This window comes from Phaethon aethereus (assembly GCF_964289735.1).
Source record: "Phaethon aethereus genome assembly, chromosome: Z".
Lineage (NCBI taxonomy): Eukaryota > Metazoa > Chordata > Aves > Phaethontiformes > Phaethontidae > Phaethon > Phaethon aethereus.
Window position 1 is genome coordinate 46,506,723 of NC_138577.1, and position 16,011 is coordinate 46,522,733.

Here is a 16,011-nt window from a genome sequence, read left to right on the forward strand (position 1 = left end):
TGGGTAAGTGTAGCAGAATGAGCAGAGAAGAGGAAGAAATATGTTCAAATCATAAAGAAGGGTGAGTATATGTGCATATTCATGATGCTTGCACTGTCAGCTAACTCGTGTACACTGAATAAATATGACAATCAGGCTCATTTAAAAAGTCTTTCTGGACTGTGCTACGAACTGATCATATATATAATATATATTATATATGTGTGTTTGCGTATGGCATATATATATACACACACATAGCATATACATGTATGCCTATGTCTGTTGTATTTTATTTATATTATGTGCAGACATGCATGCACATTATGTATGGGCTGTGTGTATATGTATAAATTTACATACACCTACATTATTATAAATGATGGTTAGAATGCTATTAATAAATTGATGAAGTCTGATGAGCAATCAAATTTTTTTTTCTTTTGATATTTCTTTTTCTATGTTTGTAAGACTCAACTTTTTAACTGGTGTGCAGCAGAGGCAGTGCTAGAATGCCAGAGGTATAACAACAAGCACTTTTCTTCCCCAGATGATTGCATGAAAACATTTCTTCCATTCCCATCTCACTTGTTGATTTCTCACAATGAAATGAACAGACAAGCTTCCAAGCTCGGAAACCAGAGTTTGTTTTACTGTGATTTCTGGGTTTGTGCTATTGTTGTCTTATTGTCCTAGAATAACAGTGTGGCTCCATTAGCATTTTATACTCGTCTGCAGTAACGAAATAATTCCAAGAATGAGCTGGACTATTCAGACTGCAACACGACTTGTAGGACAATGAGAATGCCAAAATTCAGCAGTAATAATAGCAGCATTCGCCACACTCTGTCCTTCACTCTCAATAGATCCGTAGAACTCAGAACTGGCCATGGAGAACAGATACTTGTAAAGCAACAGCACCCCATGATGCATGATGGAGTGTACCCTTTTCAAAAGGACTGCGTTCATTTTGATTTGTAAAACAATATATCTGTATATTGTCTAGAGTTTAATAAGTAACTGCCCATTTTTTCTCTTTTTCTTTCTTTTTCATCTTTTCTTGCTATTTATTTATCACTTTCCTTCTTTCTCTTTCCCTTTCTTTCCTTTTCTCCTTCTTTCCTCCTTCTTTTCTTTTCTCTCTTCTCTTTCTCTCTCTCTCTGTACCCCTCCCCACCTTTCTGAGAGATCGTTTTCATTGTGGTTGATGTAGACTTTTACAAAACACTTCAAAAAGAAATTAAATAACCCAATAAAATTATTAGGTCACTGGATGACTAAGGTACAATGTAAATGTGTTAGATCAAGTCTGTGTCTGGGTTGTTGCAGCCTGTAACTGAATTTCAAATACTGCTATAAAATGTGAGGGAGGGGAGTGGGGAGGGGCTGGGGAACAGATCAGGGTTTCTAATCAAAGACAAAGGTTTTGAAAGCACAGGAAGTTGTATTTTCTTGTTGTGAGGGCTGGGATGAACCACTGCTGCTTTGAATCAAGAGGTTCTTTAGAGCCTTAGTTAAAACACCTTTATTTGGGGGGTAGGGGGGTGGGGGTGCTACATTCATCACAAATATGAAGCAAAAAAAAAAAAGTCTACATGTTGCAGGGAAAACACTGTGAATTTGACAATAGCAACCAAGTGACTATTTTGCCATCTTTTAAACATATGTCTCAGGAGAAGAAATGGGAAATGATGGGTGTGTTATTTTCCGTCTATGCATTCTAGACCAGGTCTGTGGGGTTTTTTTGTTTGCTTGTAGAAGGTTCTGAGTGATGACCAGCTGGTATTTTATAAACACTGAATACTTTGGGCAATGATAATAGAAGCTGCTAGTAGTGAGGCCATTTGATTGGAATATGTAAGAAAACAGAGATCAAATAAAATCTTTCCAGAGGCCTATATCTTGCAGCTTATATGTATCTTTCTGTAACTTAAAGAAAAGCAGCTAAGAATGTTTTATATACAAGTAATTTAATTCAACATTGATGTTTAATTGAATCACCAATAGAGAGAGAATAAATTAATTATGAAATATTTGTCCCAGCCCTGCTCTCCACCTATACTTTATGTATATATATATATTTCTAGATATCGCTCTCTTTGTCACTTAAGGTAAAGAGGAAGATATCTACATATAAATATAAATCTCTATATTGTCACCAAACTGTGACCTGGTGTGTAGAGCTACTTTTCTCCTTTCCTTTTTTTAATGTGATGTCTCCGTGGAAATATTTAGTGGTTCTTGTTTTGCAGTTTGTTATAACAAGTCATTGCTTTAAAACTTTCATTGCATCTTGGCTGATTTCAAAGTGATGCCTAGGTATCAGTGTTAAAAGTTTTGTTTGTGAATCATGTGACCAGCTTCTCTCAACATGACATGGAAAGTCTCTTGTATTACAGTGTATTTAATAAAAATGATGTCTTACAATAAACAACATCATCCAAAAGAAAGATAAAATCATCACTTTCAAAAAACTAAAAATTTCAGTGTTGTGTGCTATTTTCTTTTGTTTGAATGCCTTTGTTTACATCCATTCTTTTTGAAAATGATGAGATGAAGGAACAGTTTGGTATGTTTACAAACGTGACATATTTGCGCTCTAAAACTCTGAATAAAAAACAGGTCACTGAACTCGTAGTTGATGAAAGAGGAGACCCATAGTAATAGGGCAAAGGTATATCCAATCTGAATGTGATGACAGACTCTTTTTTGTTGTTCTTTGTTTTCCAAATGAAGATCTTATTTGAATGCTAGTTCATTTGGGGAGATGGCTTAGCAAATGCTTTAGTTTATCTTCTAGCAGAAACAGGGCTTCAGATATTTTCTGGCTTTTTGGTAAAAGTGTCCTTCACGCCGCACCCTGTTAAAAATGTATTTTTTTCTTTTTAACTCATGTTGGTCTAGGATGAATATATTGTGAACAAACATGGCATTAAATCCAAGTCCTTGAAGAATGTAATTAAGATTCAGAATGCAGAGTGCTTAGACATCCAAAGGAAGGTTCAGCAACTTGATTAAAGATCCCTCCACAAGCTATTGATCTAAACCAAGCCCTTCAAGGTTAGAGTAAAACAATGTGAAAGCCGCTTTATGGCTGCATCTCCTTCCCTCTGCCAAGAGACCTCTCTCAGATTAGACGAGCTGGCTACAAGCATTCACAAGGTCAAAGGAGAATCATCCACTGAGAAGAAGCCTCAGGATAAAGTTTGTCCAAAGCTGTGAAGCTATTCTTGAAGCACACTGAAAATATTTGTTGGCAATTTGTGTTCATTCAGTGACTTAGGACTGCCTTACCTGCTTTCATGGTAAAATCCAGATGCTTTCCTATGTTGCCATCCCGAAATGAAAAGCCTTGCTGCAGAAGACTGGTTGCAGTGAAGTCTGTGTGGCAGCAGCGAGAGCTGCAGAAACTCCCAGCGCCGAGCCTGCGCAGGCATCGCCCTGCAGCCCCAGCAGAAGGGGCATGGCAGCCCGCACACCCTCCCCACCCTTCCCTTTCCCCAGTGAACTTTAAGGCCCGGGGCACGTAGCAGCGGTGGGGACTGGGCGCTGCCGCTCCTCGTGGCTGCTCTGCGTCACAAGACGCGAAGCCCGGTGAGCCAGCGGTGCCCGTGGGCAGCCTCAGCAGCACGCCCCGTGTTTCTGCAGCGTTGCAACAGGGCAGGTTGGCGGCTCCTTCCCTGTACAGCCCAGCCGCCTCGAGGTTACAGCCTGGGCTTGCTCTCCCTTGCAGCCCTCCCGCCTACCCCCAGTGCCCCGTAGCTCCTTCCCAGCTCACCCCAGCCTTCCCAGATGGGCCCATGGGCAGGCAGGAGGTGTTGATGCATCGGTACCCTTGCTCAGCTCTGGTTGAGGGAGGAAGAGTTCTGCGCGTTTTCCTGGCTTTCCTGCCTAGGTGCGCGTGGCCCCGCAGCGTGCACCATGTTGCAGAGCAGAGGCTCAACTTAAAAGTAATGACAAGTGCCATTTGTATTGCCTTCTGTTCGCTGCAGCTGTAAGGCTGAAGGTGTTAGTTCAGGCTGCCCAAGGGGCTTGCAGAAGACCCTTTAATGAGGCTGACGAGCTTCCCGATGCTCCAAAACTTGTCAGACTCGGTAGCTTGTTTCAGGTCCCTGGTGTCTGCCACGAGGTGCACAACCAGCCGAGCACCCTCCTGTGCTGCTCAGCGACAGCCTTACACAGCCTCGCAGCAGCCAAAGACCCGTCAGCTCATCCTGGGCCTGCCTTCTGCATAAACCCCACAGAGCGCTGTGAAATACCTAAGAAGCCAGGAGGGGGATATGCAACACCAGTCCTGCGCCTGTTTCTGCTAAGGCTCAACAAACTTCCACAATTGATTTCATGATGAAGTCATCTTTGTGCTAAATGCCTCATATAACTGGAAAATCAATCATCTTGATCACTGTATTATTTTAAGAGTGACTCCCAGTGCCTATTGATTACTCCCATTAGTATTTTTTAATGGCTATAACAATTTATTTCTAAATCAGTGAGAAGATTTGTGTTACAAAGAAGAATGGCCTTAGAAAAGACAAAACCAAAATAATCTTGGATGTCATTAGAACAGGCTCAGGCAGACTCTATGAAATCAGCTCACAGGTTAGCTTACCAAAGCAGCTTATTAATATTTATCATAAACCATAGGTTCTGACAGGCAGGACTCATGCAAGAAAGAAAAATATTTGAATTAATCACCTAAAGAATCATCCAACTCTTTTCTATGCTAAGAGCCCTGTTCTCCGACTTCTTGAGGATGGTTTGATCTGCACAACATGCACAGGTTTCCTTCAGCAACTCCTACCTTTTGAAAGCTGAAGATGTTAAGGCTTGGGTCTATTTTATTATCAGTGATGCAATGAAGAATAAGACTGAAAAAGACCACAAGCAGAACAAGAGAGGTGTGGAAAAACAATTGCTTCACTTTCTTGAGCTGATAGTCTCATCATGCAAAAATATGTACTACCACAAATTATCACAATTTGAATTAAAACTCAACCTAAACCAGGGATTAATAAGGATGCTCAGAACAGAGGAGCTTGTACTCTTTCTGGCTGGGGTCTATATTATAGTATGCAAGGAAAGTAGAGACAGATGGGTGAAGATCACTGAGTAAGTGAGCAAGCCCTTGTTGAAAATGTGTTGTAAATATTAGAGTTGTAGTTTTGCTGTCCCAGTGTCTGGCCTTAAAGACAAATAAAACAGACACTTGACAAATTTACACATATTTTGAGCACTTCCAATACAGAAGAAGATGTTTCTAGGCCTAGCAGTGCTTTGTTATGATACAATCACTGCTAGTCTCATGGAAGGTGCAGATCTGCCACACTATCATCATGATTTCTGCATATTTTTTTTCTGAAACAGTTCATTTAAATAAGTAAATATTGATACTCCTGTTCAGTGGGTCACAGCATGGGCAGAGCTAGCTCCAGCGTTGATTAAGCTGGGTTTGCCAGCCAGCTCAGTTAGAAACTATTGGGAATGAATACATAGTTTATTGATGATTACCAGAGAGTGGGCATATTGACACAGGTAACTCCCAGGGCAGGCTCCTGCTCTGGGTAACCCAAGTCTGGAAGGTTGGTGCTGCAAGAGGAATGGCAAGGCTTTTAGCACCTTTGTTCACAGTCTGAAACCAATTTACAACTGGTTTGTGATAGGTGATCACAGGGAAAAAAATCTCTTCTCTAGAGCACCGTTCTGTGTGCCCTTCTAGCCAGTGCTACCAGCCTAGCTCCTGGCTAACATTTAAATTGAAATTATTTTTCTCCCCCAGCATGCTTTACCAGGGCAGAGCCTTCAGATTTGGCAGAGGGGATCAACTTCATCCTCAAAGCAGACGGTTCCTTGCTAGTTGGTTTTTGCACCTCTAAGTGTCCTTTAATTTCTGTGCCCTGATACCGCTGAGACAGCAGATGCTCTCAATACGTGTGAGGGGAGACGAACAGTGTTTATTGTTCATGGAAATAGACAGGAGAAAAAAACATGTGAGTGGGAACCACTCCAGCCTGCGAAGCTGAACTTGTGGTCTCCAGCCCCCAAGCAGTGCCAAGAGGCCTGTGGTATCTACTGAGGAGCAACATGGGAAGGTGTCTTCTCAGTGTGCTCGTGTCTCACCCCCCAGCACAGATGTCTCATACCCTGCAGTACGGGAGGGATAGGGCAGCCGCAGCATGTGGTTCCCACAGGGGAGAGCACAGCCTTGGCCCTCAGGCTCTTGTGGCTTTTGAGGACAGTCCTGGCAACCGCGAAGTCCCTGTCGCCGAATGCTACTGACGGCGTTTCTGCGCGTCCACATCCTGATAACGGCGACGGGCACGGCTCCCCTTTGCTGGCAAACGCTGGGTCCAATGCTGACAACAAGCCGCCATGTTCAGCTGTTGCAGGTGAGCCGGTGCAGGCCCGCGGGATGCGCGCAGAGGTGGCGTGGCATGTCGCCGGCGTGAGCAGGGTGCGTGGGGCTGCGGGCAGCCCGCAGCCTGTAATCCTCCTCGACTCTCTCCTGCGGCCTTCGGAGCACCCCAGGGCGGACACTAGTGAGGAGGAGAGAGGGAGCACGCTTTCACTGAAGCAGGCCAAGGGCTGAGCGTGTGCCCATCTTGGGCTTGGGCGAGTGGGAAAAGCTGTTAATCACTGCGACGGGAATCACCTGTCATCACGTTCATCACAAACGCCCCGCACACAGCTGCTGCGCCCCCGTCTTCACCTGTGGCTGTGGCCTCAGAGCACCCAGCCAGCAAGTGGGGTGGCTGCGAGGGCTGCAGAGCTGCCCCTCTTGGCCCGGGCTGGCGCCCGTGACCGTGGCGCCTCTCCTCAGGCGTACGCCGTCTGTTCTGGGTGGACCTGCCACCCACTGCCACCCGGGCAGCCCTGTGTCGTTTGCCATGCAGAGGGCTGGCGACTGGGCTTGGCCCTGTAGCTTGGGGTTGGGCATTTTCGGGGTGCCTTGTGCAGCTGCTTGCCTTGCCCCCAGCCAGGGGTCTGGTAGCAGAGAACCGGCTGGGTTCCAGCCCCTCACCTTCTCTCCGCGCAAGGCACTGTCTACCTTGTCCCTGGCACAGCAGCTGATAAATCACCGGTGGCGTAGCTCTGTAGCTTTAATGATCTTGAGATTGGAACACCAAAATACCTGTCCTGGTTTTATTGCACCAATTAAATCTGCTCACAAAGGGAGAGCCAATATCCCTTGTCCCAGAGGCTGTGTAAACAGCCCTCGGAGGCGCACACCGTCACATCACCTTTCACTCGTTTGTCTTGTCCAGCTCACCCCCAGGATGGCACACGCCGAATTCACACCCACGTGCCTCGCCGCTGCTGGCTCTGGCGCACCCTCCTCGGCCCCACCGCTCTTGCTGAGGTCAGTTTTGGGAGCCAGCACACAGGCCCGTGGACAAACCCACTGGTGGGTGCCCCGGCCAGCGCAGCGTGGGGTGGGCAGAGGCACGGTCCTGCGCTCCTCTCGCAAACCACTGGTGCATTTTGCTTTTTGCTGCCGCTGATCGCCATTCCTAAAGCTGCCTTTTTATCCACTGGGTGATTTTTTTTTTTTTTTTTTTCCCCCAGCACTGCTGACATCCCCAGCTCCTATAATTAACGTTTCAAGAAAAATTACGTCCGGCAACAACAAGTCTTTAGGAGACAAAATAAGACGAACATATGGATCTCATATCCCCTGCTCCTCTCTCCCTCCTCGTCCCTGAACACGGGGGTTTTGGCACAGAGCCTGTTTGTCTTCCAGTTCTCCCAAGCTGTTACACAAGAAAGAAAGTCTCTGCAAACAATCCATTGTAAAGTCGGGTCACCTCTTGCCGCTTATGTTTTTTTGCACTGCTTTGTGATTTGGGGAATTATGTTGACAAATGTCATTGGCACCAGTCATTTTTAGCAACACAGAATCTAAAGAGGCTTGGATGAGGGAAAGCAGATGGAGAGCAAACATGGTGCCTCTGATACCACAGAGGCCACTAAATAAATATGCACTTTGCTTGGTTAAAATAACACCTACTGGCAATAAATGTTCTTGGGGTTTTTTTTACCAATGGGGGACTAATCACTCTGGCAAGATCTAGGCGCTCTGCAAGCTGTTCTGGTGCTCTTTTGGCTCGCCTTGTGTTGTACAACCTCACTGACTTCCATGCCAGGTAACTGGGCAGGGATTTGTGAAGTTTGCAACATCAATCTGATGTTGCAGGTCACACTGTTTTCCCAAGGTGTGCAAAATCCTATCGCACCATCATACATGTTGCTCAGCAGTTATTTTCAGACTAGGTTTGCTGCTAAACATCTACTTGCGAGTGTAACTCAGGGCAGGGTTCTAAGATGGCTCTCCCAAGCCACAACGGTACGTGAGGCAAATTCAGCTGCCAGCTCTTTTTGGACAAACTCAGCATTTTTTTAGAAAGCCAGAAATACAACCAATGGACACGAAAGTTCTTGATCTCAAGTCTGTGGCACCAACCTGCCCAAGCCAGGTCTCACCACTATCAGCAGCGTACAACTGCAGAGCTGGTGGTGGCGGGGACTGTAAAACCCAACCCAGCGGAGAGCGTGGGCTGCGGCGTGAGCGAGGGGGATGTCTCCTGGGATCAAACCCTCCTGTTGTTTTGCTTTTCAGAGGTCAAATCCTGGGGTGCCCAGGAGAGCGGGTGTGATGAGAAAGGACTACCTTGAAATGGTAGCAGTTACTACATGCAAAGTGGGAACAGTACTAGCGACAGGCAGCCAAGTGTGCCTGGCGTTACATCCATCTTTCCGGCTGTTTGGTTACCTGCTGTATTAGTGGTGGCACTGAATAACACTGTCAGATCAAGGTAACCCTTCCATGCTGTTATTTTGTCTTTAAAAAACGCCAGTGATTAAATCTATGTGGGCAGCCAGCATCTCAGAAATTAAGGCAGCACAGATTTGTTGCGTTTTACCTTAAAAAGACACTGCTGGCTGCTGTTTTGCTTCCGTCCTCACCCCACAGTCAGCGATTCCCTGGTGAGCGGGACACTCGACGACAGACAGACACACCAGCTCGTTTTCTCGTGATGCTTTGGTGAGGTTAATGCCAGCAGCCTTTGTCTCACTGGCTACCCGAAGTTCGGTTTCTGCGTCTTCCACTTCTGCTCTGACATAAAGCCTTTGTCAAGAGGGGCGAGTTACCATGGCAGTGCCTCTAAAATAGAACGAATCCAACACACATCAATACCTGTACAATAAATACAATAAAGTACTACTTATAATGCATGATTCTGCATTCACTGGGTAGTAATTTGTGCAGAGGGCTGCAACTAATTCTTTTTTCATTTAATTATGGGAAAGCAATTCTTCAAATCGGAAATGTTCTGTGCTTTGGAAGGAACAGAGCAGAACCACCGAGAGATTAAAAAGACAGAGCTCCGCTTGCTAAATTAGAGCTGCTAACGAGGTTGCTCTTCACGGAAAGGCTGATATATCTCCCCCTTACCATACTGGGTGCTGGATCAGGCCCATGCTCTCAGAGAAGCGCAGGCTTTTAAGGGGTTTTAATAAGGCTGCGTTTTATTTTGCAGGGGATCGTGGTTGGTATTCCCGGTCACTGCAGGCCAGGGCAAAGATCTCCCCAGGTCAGGACAGATGGCCGTAAGCCAGGCAGAGGGAGTTCAGCCAGGTTCCCTTCCCTGAGATGAGAGGCCTTCAAAGACAATGAGAAAAGCAGCTATACTTATGCAGGTGTGAGACCAAGGCTGTGATGTGATGCATTTCCCACCAAGGTGTGGGTCTTCCTGGTCTGAGCTGCTCATGTCACAGCTGTGCCAGGCCACCAGGAAAAGCTCATGGAAAACTTCCATCTTCAGATATCTCATAGAGCAAGAGAATAACTGTTCTGCACAGGTGCCTCAGACTGGAGTACATGACCCAGTGTGGGATCTTCCAGCCTTGTTGCTCCATGCTGGGAAGCCCTTGTGCCCCATTCGATTGCCTCCGACACCCCAAGGTGTTCTCATTAAAAGTGTTCTTCCCAAGCCAGTCTAGACTAAGCTGTTATATTACTTTGCTTACCTGACTGTTATAAATTTTTTGGTTTTTTTTAAGGAAGACTTTGTATATCATGCTTCGGTACTTTTAGAAATCCTGATAAACTAACTGGTTTTCTGCGTCAGTGGTTTGCTGCTCTAGTTGACTGTGAGCAGTGGAAGGTCTGTAATGATTGTCTATGAGGAAACCTTTTCCCTTCCTGCAGAAATAAGTGGTAAAACTTCCTTTGGTGCAATGAGTGAGACTTGCAAGAGGTGAATTTATGTTCAGACGCTCCGATGCCAGAATGAATGATTTTGTTGAATGAGCGTGGGGGTGTTGTTCAACAAATTTCCTCATTCTTTCCTTAAGTAACTGTTACACTGATGCTAACACACCCATATAAACTTGTCATGCTGAAGACAGGTCAGTTTTCCTGGCAGTACTTTTGAACTCAATTCTTACTGTTGCATTCGCAGTGAATAACATTTACTGTTGCATACGGCGCTGCTGAATGAGGTCTGCGAGGACGTACCATAAGGACCTCTGCCTCTTGCATCTGCACCGATACCTACCACAGCAGTACGCTCAGGAAAAGGTTGTCTTCTCGTGTGCTTATTGCTCCCATTATTATAACAGTTCACGCAGTTAGGAATGGAGTCTGGTAGTTACATTTTTCACCTGCTGCAGCATAGTAATGATATTCAGTTAAAAAACCAATGAATTATAAAGATTATTTTAAATCAATTAATATGTAAAAAAAGTATCAGTGATGCTGTTAAACTGCATCTCAACATCAAGACAATACTGCCTTTTTCTTGCTGGTGTTAAAAAATGCATTATTTCAGAGAAAAATTAAGTCACTTCCACACAGTTGTATAACAGCAAAAAATAGAAGCTCTATGAAATATAGCAAAATACACGCATACTCTAGGAACAGTCAAAACAAGGTTCAACAAAACACAAGTGAATTGTTTCAAATGTATGCACAAAAAAGTGGATATAGAAGAAACCATGTTGCATTTATAGCATTTCATAACATGATTTGAACTTACTAATGTCAGACTCTTTCTCGTTCTTTATTACAGACCGTCCAGCTCTTAAGGGTAATTTAATTTTTTTTTAACAACTAAAATATGTTTCTGGTAAATTCCACATACAAGAAACCAGTCATAGACCAGAATCAAAGCTGGCTAGCTGTTCATTAACATTTCTCTGTTGAGATACAGACTTCCTTCAGAACTAATGTTCCTAAAAACATATGTATATCTCTACAAGAAATCTCTTTTAAAAGTGTAATTGTTACTTTAGTTTCTCTCTCTTTCTGTATATATGGGTATATACACATGCATACATTAAAAAAAATTTTTTTTAATCATATTTTTTCTAGCTTCCATTCTGTACTTTTTCAAATCTTCCTGAATTCTGGAAAAGCTTTGATAGTGGAGATAGGAAAGGCATGGTAGAAAGCTCCAAGCAGCAGACACTTCTGGGGACTTGGGCTGAGTGAACACTGTGAGAAGTACAGATAGAGCTGCAATAGGTGCCATCCAGTAGTTCTATGAAAAAAAAACCAAGCAAGGCCAGGAAAGGATGGGAGAGAGAAGAAGGGAGGTGGGAAAATGAAATACACAGAAAAGTATAATTGCATGAAATCTTTACACTTTCATAAATTTAAAAAAAAAGTTTGAGATACTGGTTTCATCATGTTCATAAAAGACAAAATACCACATGGACTTGACTGGCTTTTCCACTCTACTTTGGCCATTGACTTGATGAAGACAGCACAGGATGAGAGAGAATTTGCTATTCAAAATGAAAAACTGCCTGCATAGCTGTTTAGTTGTGGTATAGCTGTGTTTATTCTAACAGCGAAGGTTTATAGTGTGTGCTTAGACTTCAAGAAAAGATATAGGGTATAAGATATATAGATAGAAGATATATAGATATATAGACAGGAGGCTTCCAGCAAGGAGAAATACTGAGACACTCTGGACGTAAAAGTATGTATCTCTCTAAATCTGAGATAATGACCATTTTGTTGCTCAGTTCATCAGCCATGCTAACACCAACGTAGGTAGGGATTAGTACGAAAGCAGTGGAGAAGGAACAGAAAATATCTTTGTGTCCCTAAGTAACTCTTTACTTCTTAAATGCTGCACACATCTGAAACAGGACTGTAGAACTGGAGGCAATTCAAAGAAGGGCCACAAAGAAAATCCAGGTTATGGCAGCAGCTATCATGCAAGAAATGCCTCAGTAGCATCCTAAATACAGTCCTAAGTCTTCAGACTTCAGGAGGTTACAGTGAAGAATCGTCAACTCCTGAGTGGAATGGTGAAGGTGAGTACAGCATGATTATTCATCATTTTTTCAGATACAGGTGTTGTGAGCCATCAAAAAGAATTAGGAGATGTTCTGAGGCAACAAGAGAAGATACTCTACATCTGCAGTTTAGTTGCGTAACATGGCCAAAACTTCTTGTGGTCACCAAGAATGAAAGTGGGTTCAAAGGTTGCTCTACATATTAATTGGAAGAAAAATCTAGGAAAAAATTTTAAAAATAAATACATCACCTCCGACTGGGGAGGCCCCACAGCGATGGGTTTACAGCCCACATGAGGCTGGGAAAACATTCTGGTTATGGGGTGTTCCTCCTGTCCTGGCATCCTTCTCCAGGCACCTGCCACAAGCGACTCCTGGGACGGGGAGACCTTTAATCTGTCAGGGTGCAACCACTCTCACCTGTTTATTCCTAAGAAAGAGAGCTTGGGGTGACTGCAGCTGTGGCTCTCAGCAGTACAATTTCTGACAACAGGAGTTTCATATGAATTATGAAGTATTAGTTGCAATACTAACAATATTCTTTAACATCATTGATATCTGACAATACTGTTTCAGAAGTGGAATTAGATTTTTTATTTCTTTTAAAGGTGTATTTTTGGTGGTGAACCAAAGAGAACAAACAATGAAATTTCAGGTTGAATAATTAGAAAACAGTGGCCCTGTATTCAAGCAAACTCAATCTTGAAACGTCCTCAGACATGGTAAGTCTGCAACTTCATTAAAATGGAGTCCATATTTTTACTTCTTTCTCTCACTCATGAGCATTCTTTACATTTTTAATGATTTTTATATAGCTGTTTTCCTATTTTCTTGTTTTTCTCATGTGAAAGGTGCTTAGGAGTAACGGGAATCTGTACTGAAAGTGACTGTAGCAACGTGCAAATTACCAACAAGTGTACACAAAGGAAACAAAGTGGTGGAAGAGAAAAATTTGTGCTCATACACTTTTCCGTTATCATCTAGCCATTTTCCCTGAGATTACTCAGATGCTCAACTCTTATCCCCTAGGTGACTTAAAAAAAATCTCTGCCAGGTGTTTTGTTGTACCAATGACAGGTTAAAGCCCTCAGATGGAGGTGGCATTAAGTGAATAGTTCCCCTCTTAAAAGTCAGGAAAAAAAGGCTGTACATTTTACGGTCCCTGTTCAGATCCCTGTGCTGCTTGGCTGTGGTTCCCCGAAGGGAGCAGGAGTCTCTGCTCCAGGTGGTACTGTCAGTACCATCCCAGGCTGCTTTTACAGTGAGCTGATCGCATCCCAGAGCTTTCAAAACTGTAGATCTGTGGGGAGCTGGTTCCTAATAAATCATATATGCTTTTATAAAATACCCATCTCCATAGCATGAAAAATGGGAAGACGGTGACATTCCTCTGAAGCAATGAGCAGGACAGGTCACCATTATCTTCACTTTTGACATTTTAACTAAAACCAAGGCTTCTTTTAAACTCTTAATGTGTTTATTCATATGTTTTGTATGCCACTGTATGTTTATCTCTAAACCAAAACAAAAAAAATGCTGTCTTTTCCTGAAAACTGGTAAGTCTGGGGTAGAAAGAAATATATTTAAGATGTTAATTCCAAAGTAAAATTATCTTCCAAATTATTAAATAATTAATGTTTTATAGACGTAAGTAAGGAAAGGAGCAAAACCTAAAAAAACCCACAAAACCTGCTGCTATGTCTTGGCTGGGTGTTTCTGCCATGCAGTACAAGCCACAGTGAGTAAACAGAATACTCATAATTATCTTTAAAAATGAAAATAAAACTAAAAAAACCCCAAATAATAAATAACAGCCACTTTACTGATGTTTCTGAAGATGTTCTTTGGATGAGAGCTTCAAGCAGAGGTTAACATTGAGGATTGCTCCTCCTCTGATGGGAATGGTGTTCACCTCTGCATCAGACAGAAACAAACATATAAATGAGCAAAGATTTTAGTCTGTAGTGGATCCTAGAATGATTATTTGGGATAATGTAATTAATAAGTAGCAGAAGAGAGTGAGGGCAAGTGAGCCTTTACATTTTAAAACCACCTATTTACAAGAAATCATTTAAAGGGTTGGGTTGACACAAACGTAAATCCCACTAGTTCTGTCTGCAAAACGTGTAGCATATTTCTATGGAAGATGGAGTCTGATGTTCACGTAGACTGGCGTTTATTTCTCTTCAGAAACACTGCTGAGCAAGAGCATTGCTTATTCTTGATGCTTTTGTGGTCTTCTGTTCTTCTAATCTGCCCTTTTGCTTCTCTGTTCACTTGTGTTGAGCCCTGAGGTTGGGGAGGTAAATAAACAAAAAAGCGTGTGCAAGAGCGCACGAAGATTTAGAAGAACCGGAGGATGTAAATGCAGAGGATTGCAGATGGTGCAGGCTGGTTTAGCAGGATGTACAAGGGTGAATCAGGCAGAAAGGGTAAGAAACCTTAGCAGCCTGGGAAAAACTATCAGTAATACCAGAAATAGGGTTTCTGCGAAGAAGCACTTGGTTGTCTTTGGTGTCTGGGAAGTTGCAGGATGTTCCACACTGTGCAGCTCACTTGGGTCCAAGGCAGCAAGGGACCAGGAGTGTTTGCAGAGAGCAGTAACAGACGCAGTCTGACACAGGCGTAAGACAAGCAGCTCATGTGTTCCCTATTTAAAAAAGCCACCGTTCACCCTGTTAAGCTATTTGTACAGTGATAATACTCTGAATGGGGAGATAATTGTGCTAAGAGTTTCCTTATGTTCTGCACTACATATACTTTAGATGCCACCTGCATCGTATGTGGCAGGCAAATAATTCATTCCCACATGAGCCTGGGAAGCTATAATCCATCCCAAGCACGTGAGCATTGACTCCGCTTCCCATAAGCAGAGCTCCACGCAGAAATGCTGTGGGACAGGATATTGGCCATAGCAATCACTAAGAAGTAACCAGCCGATAACCTTCAGAGTCCATCCCTAGAAACTTTCACACAGGCACTGTGCTTTTTTTAGTACAGTGAGATGGTACTAGAGTTCAGGACTGCACTGACATTACAAATTCAAGCATATCCAGATGCCTTTGTCATTCATACTGAGCAATAACCCTGTTTACTGAATGGCAAAGGTGTGAAAGAGAAATTACTTAATAACTGGAATTAACAGCTTTTCTAAATGCCTGTATCCACAGTATCTAAAACAGAAAAAATGGTGACACGCCTCTGAAGCTATGAGCAGGACAGCTCACCGTTACCTTCACATACTAATTTAAACTAACTCTTCCTTTAAACCCTTATGTACCTATTCCTGTGTTTTGTATACTATCATTTGTTCTGCTGTATGCGTTGATTCGTCTCTCCTAGCTATCATCAGAAAATAAGGACAACTTGATGTAGAGGCAGAATGACACCAGTAGGAGCAGGGCAACAGGGATATGATGCAGAGCTGCACACCCATTCTTAGAAAGCAATGCAATGCAAACATCTGGAACCAGTCAGCACATTGACACCCAAATAGTACTGCATCTTTTGGAGCATCTTTTGTCAAAGTGATCACAAAGCTGTCTACAACCTTTCCTGCCAGTCTTGTCTTTTTCTCAGCCCAGAAGTGGCCTAGGGTTTCAAACATTGCTTTGGCCAAATAAATGGGGAGAATGGAGGTGAAAAAATAAAGTGCATTTTAAAATGTTGTAGTGCTAAATAATTTTTCTTAGATAGCATGTAACTGTCATGAAAATAATAGTCTAG